The sequence below is a fragment of the Pinus tabuliformis genome, chromosome 2_1, assembly GCF_031772625.1.
Source record: "Pinus tabuliformis cultivar Carrire ecotype Pingquan chromosome 2_1, CPIR1, whole genome shotgun sequence".
Taxonomy (NCBI): Eukaryota; Viridiplantae; Streptophyta; class Pinopsida; order Pinales; family Pinaceae; genus Pinus; species Pinus tabuliformis.
In genome coordinates this window covers 430,434,278-430,455,420 of record NC_142299.1, presented here as the reverse complement: position 1 = coordinate 430,455,420, position 21,143 = coordinate 430,434,278, and positions in this window count along the sequence as shown.

Sequence of the window (21,143 nt, the reverse complement as noted above, 5' to 3'; positions counted from 1 at the left end):
CCCTATTATGTGTGCTAGTGCCTAAGAAGAGGAATATTTCTTGAGATACCAATTTTAGAGTAAGTATAATGGCATATGATATGTTTTGGGGTTTACTCCATAGGTGGTGTCATTAACTACAAGGATACATAAGATATTCATTCACATGAGTGTCTTTGTAGAGGGAGCACTTATGCATTGAGTTATGTTTTCCTTGGAATTATGTCTTACCACCCCTTTCTTGCATTTTTCTTGTACTCTCTTTTCCTTTAATTCATTTCACAAGTCCTTTTTCTTGTATATGCATTTTATTGCATAGGGGTTTTAGATAATATTATATAATTATTTTTATTTATGTGTTTCATTGCATAGGAATTAGTGCAATGGCCTCATAGAAAGGGGGTAGAACCCAATATTACTCTGAATTTTGACCTATTCCTCTCTCTTTCTTTTCTTTTCTATTTTGGAAATTTATACCTTGCTCTTCCTTTTCTTTGTTGACTCTATTCCCTGCGACCCGTTTCACCTGCTCCTACTAGAAACAGAAGGCCTAGCATCAAGCATTAAAGCCATTTCTTCTCATGGGATTATGAATAATTATCCTTTTTTGGAGACATGTAACAACCAAACCAAAAAAAAAATGGCAATACATAAAGGATAGATACAATATATTATGTATGGAAAGGGACATGGGCATGTTACCCCTATCAAAGTTCCCCATTAATACCCTTCTATCCAAAAGTGGGAAGGCTTAATAAGGATATTGATGATGACCACCAAGGTGAAGCAAGGAAAAATTTATTACCTCCAAGCATCATGATTCAATGTCTATTCCAACCCATGATCGTTTCTTGTAGAAATTCCTTGTAGATTCAAACTACTAATGGTAATTTACTAAAATAATAGAGTTGAATCTACTCTACTCATCAACAGAAACAATTAATCGGTCGAGAAATCACAAATCATACAAGATAAATAATTCAATCAACACATTACACAATGATTTCCTAGGGAAATCCATAGCTAAAAACCCCTGCTATTTGTATATTGCATTAGTTAAAAAATATGAGAAGATTACAATTCTTTGCTCAAGCCCAAGCAACCTCTACATTATCTCTATCTATCTCATTGCTTCCTAAAAAATCCTTGGCCAATACTTAACCAATTTCTCGATTTCCAAAATCCCTATTTCCTTGCGTTGTTCAATGAGGAATTAGGCTCTTATTTAATAGGAATATTCCTACATTGGATTACGCAATTCCTTTAGGCTCTTCCTATGACTGCATGCACCGTATGTACAATTCGGATAATTATACAACTGATAATATGTTGCCCTTGAACTCCAATATCAACTCAGTAACTTAAATTCACTACATGCATGAGTTAATTAAGGTTGATTTATCAATTAACTGGTTGAACACTAAAGTTGCACCCCATTGCTAGACCCCCTACTAGTTCCTCCAACAATTGGAACTAGTTTAACTGACCTTAACTCAATTTAACTGAATTAAATTGTTACAATTCAAATTAAAATCACCCTAGGCTCCTAAAATTTAGGAAGCACTCTACATGACTCAAGTTAGGCCCTCAACTTGAATTAATTGAACCAAATAAGTCAAATTAAATTAGTTATCTCGTACAAGTTGTCTTGTGATGTGGAATTACAATTTTTCTCCTAATTTAATTTAAGGAAAAATTAAATTGAGACTTTTCTTTTTGCATTTTTCAACACTCCCTCTCAGCAAGAAAGGGATTCACATCTACCCCAATCCATCACCTTTGGAATATACTGCATGCAACACCTCTCATTGGTGTTGTTGCTACTGCAACATCTACAACTGAAGAGCATAAAATAATCAGTAAATCAATCTGCAACTATCTACTAGGAAAATTGTGATACTGTTGACTCTGCTACTGATCCTCCTGCTCTGTTGTCAACTCTACTCTGCACTCCTCAATATCTTACTAACATTAATCCTCCTGCTACTGAATACTGTGGGCCCCTATAGCAAGGTAATGGTCCATGAGACAAAAACACCTCAATGGACCTTACCCAAATTTCTACAACTCTTGGGACTATTACTTCACATCGCCCCACCTAACACCAGGATGTATAACTGCATGCAAAGTGAAACCTGATCTACTCATACTGGTCTGTTGTTGTTTTTTCACTGCTGCTGCAACTACTGCAATAATGAGTTTGATCTCCCCATATCCGGAAGTACTAGCTTCCATCGAACTGCTCTCTGAAAATAGACTCCCTCTGAGTCTTGATCTCCCTGTCGGAAATCTATCTGCTCTTCAATCTACCAATGTTAATGATGAAAAATCCTTTTTGTGTCACTAAACATTGGCTCACTGATCTGCCCACTAGAAGCCTTCTAGCTCCATTAAGAAGTTTGCACATAGGGTCTTCTGGATCTTCCCTGAACTAGAGCTACATCAATCTGCAATTTGAAATTCTTGATCTAATGTGAATCATGCTCTGATAATGATTCCCACTTTGATACCATGTAGAAATCCCTTGTAGATTCAAACTACTAATTATAATATACTAAAACAGTAGACTTCAATATACTCTACTCATTAAAAGAAACAATTAACCGATCAATAAATCACAAAGCATACAAGAGAAAGAATTCAATCAACACATTACCCAATGATTTCATGGGGAAATCCACAGCTAAAAACCCCTGCTATCTGTATATTGCATTAGTCAGCAAATATGAGAATATTACAATGCTTTTCTCAAGCCCAAGCAACCTTTGCACTATCTATATCTGTCTCATTGCTTCTTAGACAAGCCTTGGCCAATACTTAACCAATTTCTTGCTTGCCCAAGTCCCTATTTCCTTGCGTTGTTAATGAGGAATTAGGACCCTATTTAATAGGAATTTCCCTCTATTGGATTGTGTAGTTCTTTTAGGCTCTTCATCTAACTGCATGCACCATTTTTACAATTCAAATAATTATACAACTAATAGTACACTTCCCTTGAACTCCCATCTCAACTAGGTAACTCAAATTCTCTGCATGCATGATTTAATTAAGCCTGATTTATCAATTAAATGGTTGAACACTGAAGTTGCACCCCACTGCTAGACCTCCTACGGATTTATAACTTAGGATATGATTATTTTAATATTTTCTTAGCCTATCCCCCTTCTAGGCCTTCTAACCCCCTCCCCTTTTCTTCTTGTAGAGTCGTAGTCCCCCATACACTTTTGTCGTACAATTTGTGGCCAAGATGCATTTTATTAATATATCAATGTGTGATTACAATTACATTGTTATACATACCAATATTTTAATATAGAGGGTCTTTGTTCTATCATCATTACAGGGTCTTAGGCCCAAAATCACATTGGCTCAGTAGCCTATAGGTTGAGAAATCAATGCTAGTAGTAATTAGGGTTTGATTCCTCTTCTTTGATAATTACTTGTGAATTATGTTGGCTTCTTTTACTTATTTATTATACTATGTTTCATCAAGAAATTACCAATTTATGTGTATATGAAGATCACAAGAACAAGAGACACAAGATGTAGACAGACAACCAAGGAAAAACCCCTATAAGGGGAAAAGCCATCAAAACTCTTCCTTGAATAGATTCAAAGACAATATGAGATAGTCCAAGAATATTTTGACCTAGACACAAACTTCCCCAAAACATCAAGTCAGCCCTTCCTTCTTCTTCAAGTGATGTTCTCCTAGTAGTAACTTCGACCTATAATTTTGACCTGGCAGCAGCAGAATTTCGCCCTCCCCAGCAACAAAGCTTTGACCCTAGCAACAGAACTTTGACCTGCAGTATAATAGAGAATTTCTACCCCAGTAATATCCTAGTAACTTCGCACATGTGAGAGAAATATGGCCCAAAACTTCGACATTGTCTTCTCCTTCAATATTCTTCCTTATCTTGGAATTTTGCACCTTTTTTCTTCCTCTCTTTCTTGTGTATCGAACTTGTTGAGTCAATAAGCAAATGGATCAAACTTCTTGTCTATATATAGCCTCTTCTGGGGGTCAAATTTCTTTAATGTAGGCCAACTTCATCATCATAGGGCTGACTTGGTGTGGATGTGTCAAATGACCTATTTGACTCAAAAATAAAATTTTTTACATGATACAAAATCCCAAGAAGGGTCTAATGAAATTTAAAATGAATCTGTTGAATCAATTTAAAACCTAGAAGCCTACAATGGAGGCTTTGACCTATAAACATGATGACCCAAGCATGAAACCCATGCTTTAATAAGTCATCATAAAATTCCTTTTGACAAATAAATTACATTATACAATTATGAAGATTGAACCTAGTTACATTCTTCAACACTCCTTCTTAACTAGGGAGGAATGTATATATAGAAGTACATGGAAGATCTCAAAAACACATGAACTACAAAGAGTTCAGGCACACGCAGTGTCATGGACTAGATACCTGACCAGGGTTATCTATCAGAGTGGGACTAAGATGAACTAAAGTTTTCAGCCACTCTAGGTACCATCAGGCTCACTAACTAACCATCAACCCATGGATCTAGGTGTGTATCCAAGGTCAAGCTCCAAGGCCAACGCCACCCTCCCTCTTCGAGATCAGGACATCAAACACACATAAGCTGACCAGATGTCCTCCCAAGCATCTATCATTAGATGCTCCATCTCTCTTTATCATCCAAACCTGCAATGTCAACCAAACCAAGCATGCTTCTAAAATACTCAAACTTTTGATTCGAAAGAGACTTTGCCAGCACATCAGCTACCTGTTCATCTATTGGAATATATTGTAGCTTTACAACCCCATCTTGTACCCAACTTATAATATAGTGGTACTTGTTGTTGATATGATTTGTCCTTGAATGGAATACAGGGTCTTCAGATATCTTGATGCTACTTTGATTATCATATTATAGTAGGATAGAGAGGTTTTCGAAACAAATATGACAATAGTTTTCTTAACCAACCAACTTCTTTTCCTCCTTCACATGCAATAATGTATTCAGCTTCGACACTAGTTAATGCAACAAGATATTGTTTTCTACTCATCCATGAGATCATTGTAGCTCCCAAACTAAAACATCCACCGGTAGTGCTTTTTCCATTAGTTTCACTGCCACCCCAATATGAATCTGTGAAACCTGTCAACTTAATTTCCTTTCCATCATATTTTAGGTAGTGATGTATAGTGGCACAAAGATATATAAGAATATGCTTAGCAGCTATCCAATGATCATGAAAATTCTTTAAATGAAATTGACTAAGAATATTTACAGAAAAATATATATCAGGTCTTCTATTTACCAAATACATTAGAGAGCCCACCAACTTACGATAGCTAGTAGGATCAATGAGACTAGAGTCAGAGCTTCTCAACTTCTTGAGATTAGTGATCATGGGAGTAGTCATAGGCTCGGAATCCATCATACCAAATTTCTATAAAATCTTGATTATGTATTTACCTTGACCCAAATATATTCTCCAGGTTTCTGCTAAACTTCCAAACCCAAGTAATAGTGCATAAGTCCCAGATATTTCATTTCAAATTCAGCTACCATCATCTTCTTGCATTCTTGTATTCTTTTCTCCACACCTATAATAAGAAAATCATCTACATAAAGTAGTATAATGACTGGTTCATTATTTACTACCTTAATGTAGAGATTTGGATTTACAGAACTTTTGACAAACCCAATTCTTAAGAGATATACATCCATCCTTGCATACCATGCTCTAGGAGCTTGTTTTAAACCATATAGGGATTTCTTGAATCTACAAAGATGTGTGTCCTTGCTATTTATTTCAAACCATTTTGGTTGTTCAATGTATACTTCTTCATCGATAGTCCCATTCAGAAAAGTTGTCTTTACATCCATTTGATGAATATTCCATCCCATTGTAGCATCTAGTGAAACCAAAGATCTTATAGTAATATACCTAGTAGTAGGTGCAAAGGTTTCTTCATAGTCTATGCCTCCCTTTTGAGAGAAACCCCTTGCAACAAATATAGCTTTGTATTTATCTGTACTTCCATCAATCGCATGTTTGATTTTGTAAATCCATTTTGAAGTGACAACTAATTTTTCCTTTGGCCTAGGAACAATTTCCCATACTCCATTCTTCATGATGGATTGATATTCTTGTTGCATTTCCTTCTTCCATTCTTCTTGATGAGAAACTTATTCAAAAGTAGTTGGTTCAACTTCTTTTAATTTTGTTATTTATGCTACATATCATGGATATATTTTTGGTCTTTTGCTTTCTCTTAAAGTTCCTTTAGTAGCTCCATGTCCTTCGACATCTTCAAGAGTAGCTTTCAACCAATTTGGCCTCTTCCTTGTTTCAAGTGATCATAGGTTGAATCAGTTCACTAGGTCCTTCATCTTCTTCTTCTTGGTTAGGATTTGTCTCATCATGATGTTTTTCTTCTTCAAATAGTGGTGTATCTTTGTCATCAGAATCAATTGGAATATCCTTGGATCTCTTGTAGAGATGATTCTCATCGAATATAACACCTATGCTTACTTCAATTTGTCTTCCTTCCTTAATGTAGATTCTATATGCCTTTGAATAAATATTGTATCCAACGAAGATCCCTTTGATGCTTGTAGAATCTAGTTTCTTTCTTTTCTCCTTTGGAACATGGATGTATGCACGACACCAAAATATTCGAAGATGGTCCACACATGGCTTCTTTATTGTGAGTGATTATTTAGGTGTCATATTCTTAAGAATTCTATGAGGACTTCTATTTTGTATATATATTGTTTTCATAACTGCTTCACTCCATATAAACTTTGGAAGATCTTGATCAAATATCATAGTTCATATGCATTCTTTAATTGTTTTATTTTTCCTTTCCGCAACTCCATTTTGTTCGGGATTGTAGGGAACAATGACCTCCCTCTTAATACTTGCTTCTTTACGATATGCAACCAATTCTTTTGAAGTGTATTCCCCACCATTTTCGGATCTCAAGGTGTTTATCTCTTTCGGTTAAGGTTTCCACTTTAGATCTAAACTCCTTGAACTTTTAAAATAATTCATCCTTTGACTTGAGAAGGTAGAGCCATGTCTTTCTAGAGTAATAGTCAATAAAGGTCACATAATAAAGATGTCCTCCAAGTGATTTGTCAGACATAGGCCCACACACATCGAAATGAATGAGGTCTAATATTTCTTTAGACCTTATATCACTACTTGTGAAAGACTTCTTTGTATTCTTTCCCAAAGCACATCCCTTATATATTCCTTCATGATTTTCCTTGATGTTAGGGATTCCATTTACCATTTGATTGGGAGAGGGAATGATCTTGTAGTGTATATGCACATATCTTCTATGCCATAGTTCAATGGGATTGATTTCCACGTGAACTAGGGCTTGAGGAGATGGTGTTATGACTCTCTATAGTTTTCCTTCACGAACTCCAATAGATTTTTCTTTTTCAATTCTTAAATCCTCCCCCCAAACCAAGACTATACCATCTAGAAAAGAAACCCTATCTCCTTTATCTTCTAAGCAAGAAATTTAAGTAAATTATTTTTCAAACCTGGAACATAGAGAATATTGTTGAGGTGTACTTTTGCTCCATTCCCCAGCTTCAAAGATGTATATCCAAGGCCCTTGACTACATAAATGTTATTCTATCCTAGCTCCACTACATGAGATGATTGTTCCTTTGATAAAGTATAAAGTTGTCTTCTTTCTCCTTTCATATGTCTTGATTCTCCATTATCAATGATCCATGCATTGTCATCATCAAGAGTACCTGTAAGTGCAGCCAAGAATCCTTTGCTTTTGACCTTCTTAGATAGGTTGTAGAAGACCTTCCAATCCATCTTCCTGTGATTCTTATGATATTGAATCCCATCTTCAAGTAACTTGCCATAGAGGGAGTATAATTTCCTTTTAATCCAACAAAGTGATCTACAACCTTCTTCGACCTTAGCTCTGAAACATGTTGAGAAATCAATGCTAGTAGTAATTAGGGTTTGGTTCCTCTTCTTTGATAATTACTTGTGAATTATATTGGCTTATTTTACTTATTTATTATATTATGTTTCATCAAGAAATTACCAATTTATGTGTATATGAATATATCAAGAACAAGAGACAAAAGATGTAGGCAAACAACTAGGGGAAAACCCAATTAGAGTTCTTCCTTCAGTAGATTCAAAGACAAGATGAGATAGTACAAGACTCTTTTGACCTAGACATAGACTTCCCCCAAACACCAAGTCAACCCTTCCTTCTTATTCAAGTAATGTTCTCCCAATAGAAACTTCGACCTAGAATTTCGACTTGACAACAGCAGAATTTCGACCTCCACAGCGACAAAACTTCAACCCCAGCAACAGAAATTTGACCTGTAGTATAATTCATAATTTAGCCCTAGTAATAGGCCAGTAACTTCGCACGTGTGAGAGAAAGATGACCCAAAACTTTGTCTTTGTCTTCTCCTACAATATTCTTCCTTCTCTTGAAATTTCGCACCCTTTTTTTGCCTCTCTTTCTTATGTATTGAACTTGTTGAGTGATTGAGCAAATGGATCGAACTGTCCATCTATATATAGCCTCTTATGGGGGTCGAATTGACCTAATGTAGGCTGAATTCATCATCATAGGTTCGACTTGGTGAGGAGGTGCTAACTAACCTATTTGGCTAAAAAAAAATTTTTTTACATAATACAAAAGCCCAAGAAGGATCTAATAAAATTTACAATGACTCCTAGATTGGGTTAATTAAATACCAGGAAACTTTATACATCAATACATAATATTAATCTTGCATCTAAAATGAGAAACTTCATTAGCAAAATACCTTAATAATTATTAATTAATATAGATATAATATTACTCTTAACATTAGGACATTAAAGTTTTAACAATTATTAAATCAAAGTTTGAAAAATATAATTAATATTCAATTAGTAATATAAATAAGACCAAGTTAGTTTCAAATGAGAATAACAATTAACTTTTAGGGAGATAGGTTCGAGGAGCTCTGGGAACCCTAATCATGGCAGAACCCTAGGTCATTTGGGAACTAAACCGACGATTTCGTAACAGCGGGAGAGTTTGGTATATGCAGGATGGTATACCACGCGGGTCTGACCGTGGTTTAGGATTCTATATTGTTTTTTGGACCGTGAATCATCAGGCCTATTGGTGGATGTTTTTCGTTTGTTTTTTGTTTTTTCTGTGGAAAATCGCCCGTCGTTTCCGCAACTCCGTTTTACACAACAGCCTGCCCTCCCCTGGACATACGGCGGTCAGGTATTACTGTCGGTTTCAATGGTTGAAGAAGACCTCGTGGATTACGAGGAGGACCCCATGCCAGAACAGGAGATTTGGGCTCATCAATCTGGCCCGGTCATGGGCCCCTGGCAGAATAAAATGCTTTGGTCGACAACTGCTTTTCAGTCGCCGCAACACCCGCCCTCCTCCGGAAAACGGCACCCACCTGCCATCAATGTGGATGACCTACCCGGTTTGGAATGCCCCCCCTCTCTCCGGCCACTCTGAATCTCCTTGGCACCAGTCTTCAGGCTTCACCCACCTTTGACTCCCCTCTGCCTCATCCCCCGCAGCATTCCTTGCCTATGAACCCTCCTTCCTTCTCCTTGGCTCCGGCTGGCCCTTCCAATCTCCCGCATCCTACACAGTCCTTCATCCACCCGGGCTCGTGTAGCTTCAACCCTCATTCCCCGATTCGATCTGGCTGCTTCAGTTCCCCCATACCAAACCCTCGACTTGCTTTTTCAGCCCAGCAAAGCTCCTCGGAACAGTGCAGAAGTCTGCTCAGGGAACATCCCATGGGTCGGCGCACGGACAAGCCCAAAAAGGGTCGGTGCCTCAGAGCGGTGGACACTGACATCAATCTGACCTTTGGGGAAGACGTTCCTATGGCAAATGCTATGGACATGGCGAGGAAAGTCCTAGTTGGTCGTGTACGAGGCAGGAACTACACAGTGGAGCGTCTACGTCAATGGACCATGGAGATATGGGGCTCTCTGCTGAAAGAGCTTCCTGTAATTAGGGTATTGGCTAGAGGATTGTTTGCGCTCTGCTTTCATAGGGAGGAGTACACGAACTGGATATTATCGTGCTACTAGCATATTGAGCTTGCTCCTGTAGTGTTGAAGAGATGGGATCCACTCTTCAATCTGGAGTGTGAACAGCTGGGAGCAGGGCCTATTTGGGTAAGACTTCCCGGTTTGCCCATGCAGTTTTGGACTCCTCGGGTTTTCAAACATATTGGAGATGCACTAGGGACTTATCTTGAGCATGACCAATCCTTCGAAAAGATAGGCATTATGACTATGGCGATGATTTTGGTACACCTTGACACCAAGGAAGGGCTTGAATAAAAAATCACTCTACACAGGAGACACTTCTCTCGTAAACAACTTCTGGACTATGAAGGAGTCCCATTTTGCTGTAGGAGATGCCACAAAGTGGGTCACCTATACAAGGATTGCCCACTGCTTTCCTTGGTGACTACAGCAAACTCTCGGGGGAACAAGCAACAGATCTTTGAAGAGCTGAATAAGGTTGAATAGCAACAAGGATAGGCACCACCTGAGGCTGCAGTGGACGCTTCACAAAAGGCACAAAAGGCAAAAAATCGGCGAAAGGCTCCGACCTCACCTCCACGGACTCGCTCCAAATCAGCTATGGATGCGTCTTCTCTCCCAGGTAAAGGATCTATCCCCATAACCTCTGTACTTTTTTCAGATGTTATGTTTTCAACTCTACAATCATCATTGCATCCATATTTCTCTGCACATTGCACTATCCCTTCCATCCCTTGCTCCATCTTTCCTCCTCCCCCCACTTTCTCTACTACACCTACCTCCCTCAGGGATTTTTCCACTCCCCCATCGCATACATCCTCCCCTTCCAGGACGGGATCCCATCCCTACAACCTCCGATCCAAAGCTTGTCCTAAGGCTCCTCATTTAGGTTTGGCCTTTCCCCCAGAAGGAACAAGAAATATAAACCTACCAGAGGGCACCCATCCAAGATCAAATCAGCGATCAAGACGATAGTGGCTGATGTAGCGAGGGGCGGTCAATACACCATTGAAAGGGCACTTAGAGCAATTGAGCCCTCCACCCCTGTCTCCCCATGATTTGGCTCTCCTACAACTGTAAGGGATTAGCCAACCCCAAAAAGAGATTGGCTCTCAAGCGTCTTGTGCATGGTTCCAACTGTGACATCCTCTTCCTACAGGAAACCCTTGGCACACCTGACAACATTACCAGAACCCCCCACTCTATCCTTCCGGGCTGGATTTTTCAGGGTATGGATGTTTTGGCAGATCCAACGATCTTGCAATAGGCATAAACCCTAAAGCTATTAATCATATTTCCTCCTAGGGCGGTTTGGGTTTCATCAGAATGGATATTTTGTGAGTGAGCTCAGGTACCAGTTAAAAGTGATTAACATATATGCCCCAAATCATAACAGAATGGAGTTTTGGCACAACTTGTTGGCACACAATCTTGTCTCAAGCACCACCATTATTGGGGGTGACTTAAATTTTTCTTTGGGAATGGAGGAATCATGGGGACATCATTCACAGATCGATCCTATATCAAATCAGATGAGCACTCTACTGGATACTTTCAAACTTGTAGACATTCCTATGAACAAGAAACTGCCCACATGGCATAACAGGAGGATGGGTGAAGCTGCCCTGGGTCGAAGATTGGATCGTTTCTTGATCCATGAAGACCTCCTTCGTACCCTACCCTGATACAGACAATGGGTTGGTACTGGAGGATCTTCTGATCATCACCCCATATATCTACAAATCTCTAGTCCCTCTAAAAATCCTCATGCCCACTTCAAATTCTTCACTGGATACCTAAAAGACCCAGACTTCATCAATCTGGTGACTGAATTCTGGAGAGCACAGCCCCCTCTCAGGGAGCAGAGAATGGCAACTGACTTCTATGTTCGACTTAAAAAACTCAGGACTATGACAGAGGAATGGTCAAGGCGGAAGAAATTGAGAGATGAACAGAATCTAAAGGACATTGAATTACAGATAACCCAGCTCACGGATGAACAGGGACTTGGATACTTATCGGATGATACTAAACTCCACCTGATTAATCTGGAAAACCAAAAGGCAAAGATTCTACTTGAAAAGGAAGAACAATGGAGGTTGAAAAGTAGAGCCATTTGGCTACAAGTGGGAGATGGAAATACTAAGTTTTTCCACAATTTTGCCAATGGTAGAAAGGCCACCAACACTATTTGGCAGCTGCCCTGTGAGCTTGATGGATGGGCCACAACTCACCCTCAATTAGCCAGGTTGGGGAATACCCATTTCAAAAGTCAATTCACTGCGCCGGCAGCCATCACTCTCTCAGACATCATTAACCTGGCAGGCCATTTCCCTAGGTTTGTGGATCCAGATGAAGTGCAGGATTTGATACAACCGGTCACCATGGAGGAACTGGAGGGAACACTTAAATGGTTCAAGAAGGACAAGAGTCCTGGGCCGGATGGCTGGCCGGTAGAGTTCTACTCGGCATTTCTGGAGCTGCTAGGATAGGACCTGCTGGCAGTCATTGAAGAAAGTAGAATCACTGGACACATCCACCCGCCCATCAACTTCACCTATTTAGCTTTGATCCCTAAGACTGATTCACCAACCTCTTTTAATGATTTCTGGCCCATATCCCTTTGCAACTGTCTATACAAAATCATTTCTAAAATCATCGCCAACCGCATCAAGCCCATTTTATCTAACCACATCTCTCAGGAGCAATTTGCTTTCCTCCACCATAGACATATTCAGGATGCTATTGGCTCAACCCAGGAAGCCCTTCACTCCATTAAGCACAAAAATCTCAAGGGACTCACCCTCAAAATAGATCTGTCTAAGGCTTTCGACAAAGTGAATTGGCTATACATCAAGATGATTATCACTCACTTGGGATTTCCCCCAGCTCTCATCAACTGGATCATGGGATGCATCTCCACTGTTTCTTTTGCCATCCTCATCAATGGATCTGCAACTCCATCCTTTTATATAGATAGAGGGATAAGGCAGGGATGCCCTTTATCACCACTACTTTTCTTATTAGTCATGGAAGGATTGAGCAGGCTTATTGATTCTACAAAAAGAAGAGGGGGCCTCAGAGGGCTAAAGATTATGGATCAATACTATCTGACACATCTACTATTTGTAGATGACATTTTGATATTTTTGAATGGGAGTGTCCTGGACACTACATCATTGAATGAGATTCTAAATCTATTCTGCAGAGCAACAGGAATGGAGATAAATCCACCATCTCCTTATCTGATTGTACACAATAGGAATCACAGCTAGCCATACAAAAATTTCCATTTCAAGCTACTAATTTGATGGAGGGGCTCAAATATTTGGGTTTCAGGCTAAAACCAGATGGATACAAAATTTCTAATTGGACCTGGCTCATCACAAAAGTGGAGAAGAGAATAAACTGTTGGTGTCATAGGTTCCTGTCTAGGGTCGGCAGACTAATTCTTATCAAATCAGTCCTTGAAGCCACCCCGGTTTACTGGATGTCACTGGCCTGGATACCAAGAGGGATCCTTCACAGAATTCAACAAATCTGTTGCAAATTTCTCTGGAATGGAAGAAAGGAGGGAAAACCTTTTGCCTGGGTTAAATGGACCAAAATTGCTTCTCCTAAGAAGTGGGGAGGTTGGGGACTAAAACTTCTTCCGGCCTTTGCTCAAGCCTTGGCTGCAAAACAGAGCTGGTTACTACTAAAGCAAAAAAGTCTTTGGGCAGAGGTTATCCTACACAAATATATCTGGCCGTCTACTATTATCGATTGGATCAGAAGTCCAACATGGAACAGAAAAGGCATTTCGGTGATTTGGAGGGCCATACTCAACTCACTTCCCATTATCAAGGAAGGATTACTATGGAAAATTGGCAATGGAGCCTCTGTCTGCATTGGTATTGACCCTTGGTTGGGTAGTGGAAATTCACATCAGCTACCAATTGGGCTGATAAATCACTTAAACAACAGGGGCATAAAGTTTATTGGGCAGATTGGTGATCAACAGAATACAACTTTTCATACACAAGCTTGGTTGACTGAGCAGAACTGGAATATACCAAATGAATGGAGTAGAACATGGCAAATCTATATTCAGGCACTCACAGAATCGCATGTTAGATTAAAGGATGAGGAGGATGAACTTATTTGGGCACACTCAAAATCTGGACAATACTCATCTAAATAGGGCTATGATACCATCATTGTAGACAATAAACCGGAGGTCTTAAGAAGCTGGTGGGTATCCTTATGGAAACTAAAAGCTCCACTGCGTACCAGGCTGTTGATGTGGAACATTTTAGAAAATAAGATCCCCACTGGATCCTATATTAAAAGGAGGGCTTTTATGGGTCCTACATGGTGTGTCCTATGCCTCCAAGAAGAAGAATCAACCCAGCACATTTTTCTCACCTGTCCGACCACCAGGAGCATGTGGTCACAAGTCCTACAATCTATAAATATGAATATGAATTGGTAGGGTGCTGATATTATTACAGCTTGGGACATCTGGTGGGGCTCTATGGCTGTGGAGAAAACAAGAAACCTCCCCCTTCTTGTTTCATGGTACATATGGCTCAAGCGAAACATCAAAATTTTTGAAGATAAACTGGTAAACTGGAACCTGCTCCCTCCGCAAATTTGTGTTGCGTTTGAAGAACTTTCAAACGATGAGAGCCAAAAGAGATCAAGGATCATTCAACAGGAATAGATAAACACAACAATACCTTGGGCCTATTTTGATGGTGCTACCCAACAGCATGGCTGTGGGGGAGGCATAAGTTTTTACCTATCTGAATCACACTATTTCCAGATTTGTATGGGATTGGGACCGGGCACTAACAATCATGCTGAACTGATATCATTACACCACCTGTTATATTTTTCCATTCTGAAACAATGCCGAAACATTCAAATTTTTGGGGACTCAAAGATTGTGATTGATTGGTTTAACAACACAGCTGTTTGTTCTGCTTACTCTTTGAGAACTATTATGGAAGAAATTGTTTTTTTCAAAACATTCTTTGATCAGATCTCTGTTTCTCACATCTACAGGGAAAGAAATGAAACTGCTGACAGGCTATCGAAAGAAGCGACGCATCGCCCTCTAGGAGAGTGGATGATCGCCGAACATACACCTACCGGAATCTATCACTATTTTCACAGGCCATACATCGATGGGGGACTTCAGAGGGGCAACAGCCCCTAAATTATCAGCATCATGATTTTGAACCTTTTTGCAATTTTGATACTGTAAATATTTAGTTAAATGATTGTAAATATGGACAGCATACACACCTGTGTGGGTGAATTTTTGAACTTTTGATTGTGGTCTTGAACCAACACAGTATACCCAATGGGGTTTATATTTGTAAATATTAGTTATTGACTATGGATAGACAGCCACGTTTACAACATATGCCTTCGGGCATCTACAAAAAAAAATAAAAATAAAAATAAATAAATAAAACAAAAATTAGTTTCAATATTAAAAAACATTTAGAACATTAGTATCATTACAAGATAATTAAGTATTAATAATCTCAACATACAACTATTCAATAAGCTAATAATCATTAATAATGATAAATTTTTTAATAAAAATAAATATAAATATAAAAATTAAAAATTTTAATAATAAAAAAACTTAATAATATAATTAATTAATTAAACTAAATCTGTTTTATAGCATTATCAAACCTGTCAGTTCCTTACATTACCATCCCTACCCTATCCTCTATCAATTACCCATAAACCTATGAATTTTTCACATATCTAATCTTGATGATGAACCACAAAGGTTGGTTCGAAACGTCTATACATAAAATCATGAATGCGATGACTCTGGAAGACATCACCACACAAAATGCAGATCGCAGAAGCCTCAAATCTATTATATGTCTTGTTATTTCAATGATTATAAATTGAGTTTACTTTATTAATCCCAAAGCTCAAATTAAAGCATGAGAGACATGGAGTTGACATACTCAATTCAAGTTTGTTTACAAAGTGTAGAATCCATACACCCTTTCCAAAATAAAATGTCCAATCATCAAATTCAAGATTCGCATTCTTGATCCAATGCACCATTAACATAGTTGTAAATTGCGGAGATGTAATAGCTCTTCTTGGAATACAATGTTCAAATACATTTTTGAAGCAATGATTTGGACCTAGATATTATGATAATGTGATATAGATTTTTCCTTTAAAAAAAAGTAACAATGTTACTCATCTTCATATCTATTACATAAGTGTTGATATACTCTTTATTCAGTTTTTAGGGTATGATGATACTTAATAATACCATCGGAATTCATGCCTTCAACAATTTCAACGTACAAACATGCATCCTTTACTCAATGGAATATACCACTAACACTATATTTAGAATCTATGATAATGTCTCTTGTTTTTATGAGTTCACCCTCTAATAATGGTATAAGAGGTAGTTGCATAGAAGTAGGATAATGACTAGAGTTTGATACCACAAGTGAGTATAGCATGGAAAGAACATCCTAGAAGACCTAGAGAGTTGAGGTAGAATGTTCAGTTTCCCACATATATCTAATGGTGCAATACCATACATAATCATTGGAATACAAGTAACAACTAATCTAACTCAAAAGCCCTCACATAGAATGACACACACAAAATATATAGTATTTTTTTCTGTAAATGCACTGATAAAGGAGATAGTATTCTTTTAGGTGAGAACATCTTTAGTAGATCCATTTGTCCTTAGTCAAATATTTCTAAAAGAAGCCTTAATTGCAACCTCTATTCCTCTTGGTTACCATTCATAAAAATAACTACTTAGTCTCTGTATTCGATAAACCTAAAGTGAATCAAGTTGAGTAGTCATACACAGGTCAACCATTGTCATATTGTGATCACAATGTTCAATTCTCTTTTCATACGAAAAATCCTTTATATATAATGAATTTTACTTCCTTGCACCTTTGATTCATTTCATGTGCAATGTCGTATTTCTAGTCGACAATCTATCCTTATGTTACATGATGTGAAATTCCAAGTATTTTCCAGAGAAAATTCCAAACCTTTGTTAGAGATACCAGTAAAGCTATAGTAGGAAAACCTCTACACTGTTTTCTAAGTGTTATAACAAATTGTTGAAAGAATATTGTCATTCATAGGTCAAATTGTAAAGTCAAAATGGTTAGTGGATCTGTGGCCTGTTGATCAGACGAATTTGAGTCCCCAAAAATTTGAATGTTTCGGCATTGTTTCAGAATGGAAAAATATAACGGGTGGTGTAATGATATCAGTTCAGCATGATTGTTAGTGCCCGGTCCCAGTCCCATACAAATCTGGAAATAGTGTGATTCAGATAGGTAAAAACTTATGCCTCCCCCACAGCCATGCTGTTGGGCAGCACCATCAAAATAGGCCCAAGGTATTGTTGTGTTTATCTGTTCTTGTCGAATGATCCTAGATCTCTTTTGGCTCTCATCATTTGGAAGTTCTTCAAATGCAGCGCAAATTTGCGGAGGGAGCAGGTTCCAGTTTACCAGTTTATCTTCAAAAATTTTGATGTTTCGCTTGAGCCATATGTACCATGAAACAAGAAGGGGGAGGTTCCTTGTTTTCTCCACAGCCATAGAACCCCACCAGATGTCCCAAGCTGTAATAATATCAGCACCCTGCCAATTCATATTCATATTTAGAGATTGTAGGACTTGTGACCATATGCTCCTGGTGGTCGGACAGGTGAGAAAAAGGTGCTGGGTTGATTCTTCTTCTTGGAGGCATAGGACACACCATGTAGGACCCATAAAAGCCCTCCTTTTTAGATAGGATCCAGTGGGGATCTTATTTTCTAAAATGTTCCACATCAACAGCCTGGTACGCAGTGGAGCTTTTAATTTCCATAAGGATACCCACCAGCTTCTTAAGACCTCCGGTTTATTGTCTGCAATGATGGTATCATAGCCCTGTTTAGATGAGTATTGTCCAGATTTTGAGTGTGCCCAAATAAGTTCATCCTCATCATCCTTTAATCTAACATGCGATTCTGTGAGTGCCTGAATATAGATTTGCCATGTTCTACTCCATTCATTTGGTATGTTCCAGTTCTGCTCAGTCAACCAAGCTTGTGTATGAAAAGTTGTATTCTGTTGATCACCAATCTGCCCAATAAACTTTATGCCCCTGCTGTTTAAGTGATTTATCAGCCCAATTGGTAGCTGATGTGAATTTCCACTACCCAACCAAGGGTCAATACCAATGCAGACAGAGGCTCCATTGCCAATTTTCCATAGTAATCCTTCCTTGATAATGGGAAGTGAGTTGAGTATGGCCCTCCAAATCACTGAAATGCCTTTTCTATTCCATGTTGGACTTCTGATCCAATCGATAATAGTAGACGGCCAGATATATTTGTGTAGGATAACCTCTGCCCAAAGACTTTTTTTGCTTTAGTAGTAACCAGCTCTGTTTTGCAGCCAAGGCTTGAGCAAAGGCCGGAAGAAGTTTTAGTCCCCAACCTCCCCACTTCTTAGGAGAAGCAATTTTGGTCCATTTAACCGAGGCAAAAGGTTTTCCCTCCTTTCTTCCATTCCAGAGAAATTTGCAACAGATTTGTTGAATTCTGTGAAGGATCCCTCTTGGTATCCAGGCCAGTGACATCCAGTAAACCGGGGTGGCTTCAAGGACTGATTTGATAAGAATTAGTCTGCCGGCCCTAGACAGGAACCTATGACACCAACAGTTTATTCTCTTCTCCACTTTTGTGATGAGCCAGGTCCAATTAGAAATTTTGTATCCATCTGGTTTTAGCCTGAAACCCAAATATTTGAGCCCCTCCATCAAATTAGTAGCTTGAAATGGAAATTTTTGTATGGCTAGCTGTGATTCCTATTTAAGCAAATATAAATTTCATTTGATACACTGTCGGGGGCATGGGATAAAAATATAGTTTATAGTTAAACTAAGAGTTGGGGTATTATATACGGGATTTATTTATATATGGGAAAAGGTATATCGGGAGCTATATTATTAAGTTAGAAATTAATATGAACTGAAATGAGCAGAGTGAAAATACTACTAAGCATAATGTAATATTTGTGTTTTTCCTTTACATACACTTATACTTAAGATAAAATCTTTTTGTGGGTATTTTGAGTAAAACGGAATTTAACATGGGGTTTTTTACTTTTCATAGGCAAATGGAGTTTAACCTTAGGAAAAGGGATTTTATTAGGGTAATGAAGGGAAATGGATTTTATGAAGGGAATTCTAACACTTGATGTCCATAAGTCATCAAGTTGAGGGTCCAGTCCCACCAAAAGGTAGAGAAATGCTCTGAGCCTTTATGACTTGAAGGATTTTTAGTACTAAAACATACTTGTGGATGGGGAAATTAGTAAGTATAGGGATTAAATGAATGAGGGGAAGTCAATTAAATCAACTTGTAAACCTCTGTTTTTGCTTTCTTAATTGCTCATGCACATTGAAACATATGATTAAGCATGATAAATGTGCCTTTGTCCAATCAACTTTATACTTTAGCAACCTTTCTTCTACTTACCCTAACATTTTTTCTTCACTTATTTGGGTGTATTTAAGCTAGAATACCCTTTTATTTCCTTTTCTTTTATAAAACAAACTATCTACTTCTAACCTTATATCTTCCAAGGGCTCAGATTAAATTGATGAGCTCCTTTTATTTTCTCTACCTATCTAATGATCTGCCAAGATTAAGTTGTTTGGTCAGATTTTATTCTCTAACTATAAACATAAAATTCAAAGCATGAAATAGTCAAGATTAAGAAATTTGACTACCATGGGTTATGGCATGTATGACAAGCTGCACACAACCATTATTTAAGACAGTAAAGCAGTAGTGGCATTTATACTTGCACACTTTCATGATCTGTTTTTGTTTTTGGGGTTCATATATTTTCATTTTTTTAATCTTTTCTTATTCTTTTTGTCCTTTGATATTTATTTTAAGACACACCCTATTTACATTTTTTAATTTTTAATATGGAAAACATTTGCAAAAATAAAAGGTATGTACAATATTACAAGGCTTAACCTTAGCCAATTCAAAATTATGAATCCTATCATTATAGGACTCTAACAGTGGCTTCCATATGGGGATGGCATTTCCTGGCGAAATGTCAAGAACTTTAAGATCAATAGCATTTGAATTGTGACTGAAGTTACATTGTAAATTGTTCTTCTATGATTTCTGCCTTATTGTATAATCTCTGTGACTGAAAATCTTGAACTGAAATCATAGCCTTTTCTGCAAACTGAAATCTGACACATGTTGTACTGAAATCTGATCTGAAATAAACTTGCTGCTGAAAAACTGAATTTATTCAAACTGAAATCCTACCTACTTACTCTAATCAGTTGTCCAACTATTGGTTAGGTAAAATGAAACAGCCAATGCAACCATTCAAGCATCATATACATTGGTGAATTTTTTTGCTTGTGCTTGTTTGTGATTAAAACTGAGATTCTAAAGCCAATTATAACCTTGTCAACAAATGAGAAGATAAGGAAATACTTGATTTCCTTTGTTGACTCTAGAAACTGTACAAAAGGATCTTCCAAAATATATACACTAATGTTTAACTGATCTAGGCAATTGTATAATTGTTCTGGATGGCCTCCATGCCATGAAAGTGAAATGTCATTTTCATCTTTATCACCCTACAGATTTTCAAATAAGCTTTATGATGATATTTATACTGATTGAAATGTATGTCTAGTGAAACCTTTATCATCTTGATTTTGAATCTCATAGTTAATTAATGGAGAAAAATTCTGATTGCATTCATCATGTAACATATCAGCTATTGGATCATAAAAGATGTGGAAGGATTGTTGCAACCTATTACATATGGGTTTTAATGGGACTTCATGGATTTCTACATGTTGTTCATCCTTTTCTTTGGAGATATTATACCATATTTCCTTTAAAAACTGAAATGATTCACAACATAGTGGTATAGAACTTTCATGTGTCATCTGATCAGACATCTCAATAGAATTTGATAACTACACTTGTGAAACTAAAGAATCCTGATTAAGATTTTCATTGTCTTCTTTGTTGTCAATA